The 3,202-nt window shown below is 37.4% G+C and overlaps 1 non-coding gene across 1 annotated transcript; it reads right to left on the bottom strand.

Annotated features, from left to right (window-relative positions):
• Positions 1-207: 207 nt before the first annotated feature.
• On the bottom strand, positions 208-313 carry LOC121231530 (small nucleolar RNA R71). The gene has a single exon (XR_005929588.1). It is a non-coding gene; the product is annotated as a small nucleolar RNA R71 (small nucleolar RNA).
• Positions 314-3,202: the final 2,889 nt, after the last annotated feature.

The following is a 3,202-nucleotide window of genomic DNA, read 5'->3' as shown; positions in this document are numbered from 1 at the left end:
CTCATTTAGCCAACTTCTTAGAACTATGTGATACATTTAAAATTAATGGTGTCTCTGATGATGCCATTCGTCTTCGGTTATTCCCTTTTTCATTGAGGAACAAAGCTAAACAATGGTTGAACTCGTTACCACGAGGGTCAATTACTACTTGGGAACAAATGACTGAAAAATTTTTACTAAAATATTTTTCGCCGGCTAAAATGGCTCAATTACATAATGATATCTCTTCTTTTGTGCACATGGATTTAGAAACACTCTATGATGCATGGGAGAGATACAAGGACCTTTTGAGAAGGTGCCCTCACCATGGGTTACTGCTTTGGCTACAGGTTCAAACATTCCATAATGGCCTGAATCCTTTGACTCGACAAATGGTTGACGCAGCTGCTGGCGAAACCATCAATAATAAAACACCTGAAAATGCCTATGAGTTTATAGAGGAGATGTCACTGAATAACTATCAGTGGCAAGTCATGAAGATAAAGCTAACAAAAACAGCCGGCGTTTATAACATCGATTCGATCACCATACTCTCTAATCAGGTAGAAATCTTAAATAAAAAGATTGATGCTTTTCTTAGTTCTCCACAGGTTCACCCAGTAATGCAGTGTGAAGCAAGTGGAGGTGGAACAAGCCATTCGAAATACCAACCTTATGGCCACAACATGGATAACGAGCAATTAAACTACATGGGTAATAATCCTCGACCTCAAAACAATCCATATAGTAACACTTACAATGCAGATTGGAGGAACCACCCCAATTTCTCGTGGAGCGGTCAAGGAAATCAAAGACCACAACCACCTCCAGGCTACCAACAACCACCCTACCAATAAGAAAAGAAGCCGAACCTTGAAGAGATGCTCTCAAAGTTTATATCGGTGTCAGAAACTCATTTCTAGAACACCAAGACAGCACTTAAAAATCAACAAGCGTCGATCCAAGGGCTCAAAACTCAGATAGGTCAGCTTTCCAAACTAATTTCAGAAAGACCACTAGGAAGTTTACCTAGTAACACCAAATCAAAAGAGCATGTGAAAGCAGTTATGCTAAGGAGTGGGAAAGTGTTAGTGGAAACTGAAAAGAAGCTAACATAAGAAGCCGCAGTAAGCGAAAGGGGGGAAGAAAAACCCAAAAATAGTGACAAACTAGTGCCGAAGGAATATAAACCTCCAGTTCCATACCCAGCAAAATTGAAAAAAGACCGCATTGATGCACAATTCGGTAAGTTTCTTGAACTTTTTAAGCAATTACATATCAACTTACCTTTTTTTGAAGCCATCTCGCAAATGCCTACATACGCAAAATTTTTGAATGAGCTTCTAACAAATAAAAGGAAATTCGAGGACTTGTCTATAGTAGAACTCAATGAGGAGTGCTCAGCCATGCTCCAAAACAAGCTGCCAACCAAACTAAAAGATCCAGGGAGTTTTACTATCCCTTGTTTAATTGGTAGTCCGAATGTTGAGAAAGCACTAGCTGATTTAGGCGCTAGCATTAATTTGATGCCATATAAAATGTTCAAACAACTTGGTCTTGGGGAACCTAAACCTACTAGGATGAGTATTCAATTAGCCGATAGATCTGTTAAATATCCTAGAGGCATTATAGAAGACGTACTTGTGAAAGTAGATAAATTCATATTTCCTGTTGACTTTGTTGTGCTTGACATGGATGAAGATGTGAAAGTGCCCTTAATTTTGGGGCATCCATTTTTAGCCACTGCTAGGGTTGTAATCGATATGGGTGACGGTAAATTGGTACTCAGAGTAGGTGACGAGGAGATTATCTTTAAAATTTATGATGCAATGAAGTTTTCTAGGGAACAGGATGACTCATGTTATTTTATTGACTCTATTGATCATACTACTCAAGATTTTTTTCAGGAAACTTTACAAAAGGACACGACGAAACTGTATCTAGCTCAAGAAGAGGAGACAGATGATGAACCTAATGAGCATTTTTCAAGACGAATAGAATATGAGGGGATTAAGATAAACAATGAACTTAAGAAAAAACCCTCTATTGAAAAGCCTCCTAAACTGGAACTTAAACAATTACCAAACCACTTGGAATACGCATTCCTTGGAAATAATTCTACATTACCAGTTATCGTTGCCTAACTTGCAACCCAAGGAGAAAGAGGAATTAATCCAAGTATTAAAAGAACATAAGAAGGCCATAGCTTGGAACATTTCTGACATTAAAGGAATCAGCCCTTCTTTTTGCACCTACAAAATTTTGATGGAAGATGAATACAAACCGTGTGTGCAAGCTCAAAGACGACTGAACCCCAACATGAAGGAAGTTGTAAAAGTCGAGTTAATTAAACTTCTAGATGTTGGAATTATTTATCCCATTTCTGACAGTTCTTGGGTAAGTCCAGTGCAGGTTGTCCCTAAGAAAGGAGGCATGACAGTTGTGACCAACGAGAAGAATGAATTAATCTCAACAAGGACAGTCTTAGGATGGAGAGTTTGCATAGACTACAGTAAACTGAATGATGCCACAAGAAAAGATCACTTCCCTTTGCCATTCATTGACCAAATGTTGGAAAGATTATCCGGACACATGTATTACTGCTTTTTAGACGGACTCTCTGGTTACTTCCAAATCCCAATAGCTCTTGAAGATCAAAAAAATACGATATTCACATGACCATATGGTGCGTTCGCTTATCGTAGAATGCCTTTTGGATTATGTAATACTCCTGCCACTTTTCAACACTGTATGATGGTCATCTTCGACGAACTCGTGGAAGATATCATGGAAGTATTTATGGATGATTTCTCGGTATTCGGTAACTCTTTCCATCTCTATCTTAAAAATTTAAAATGAGTTTTAATAAGATGTGAGGAAACGAACCTTGTGCTTAACTAGGAGAAATGTCACTTCTGGTTTGTATTAGGGCATAAAATTTCTAGTAAAGGGATTGAGGTGGACAAATCTAAAATAAAAACAATCAAAAAATTACCCCCTCTTAGTTCTGTTAAGGCTATTAGAACCTTTTTAGGACATGCTGGTTTTTATAGAAGATTTATTAAGGATTTTGCTAAAATAGCTAAGCCTTTGACTAAATTGCTAGAAAAAGATATACCTTTTAATTTCAATCAGGAGTGCTTAGAAGTATTCAAAACTCTAAAGGATAAATTAATTAATGCTCCAATTATAATTGCACCTGATTGGAATTTACCATTTGAAT

This window comes from Gossypium hirsutum, chromosome A06 (genome assembly GCF_007990345.1).
Source record: "Gossypium hirsutum isolate 1008001.06 chromosome A06, Gossypium_hirsutum_v2.1, whole genome shotgun sequence".
Lineage (NCBI taxonomy): Eukaryota > Viridiplantae > Streptophyta > Magnoliopsida > Malvales > Malvaceae > Gossypium > Gossypium hirsutum.
The sequence above is the reverse complement of the archived record's forward strand: the minus strand, read 5'-3'. Positions and strand labels throughout refer to the sequence as shown.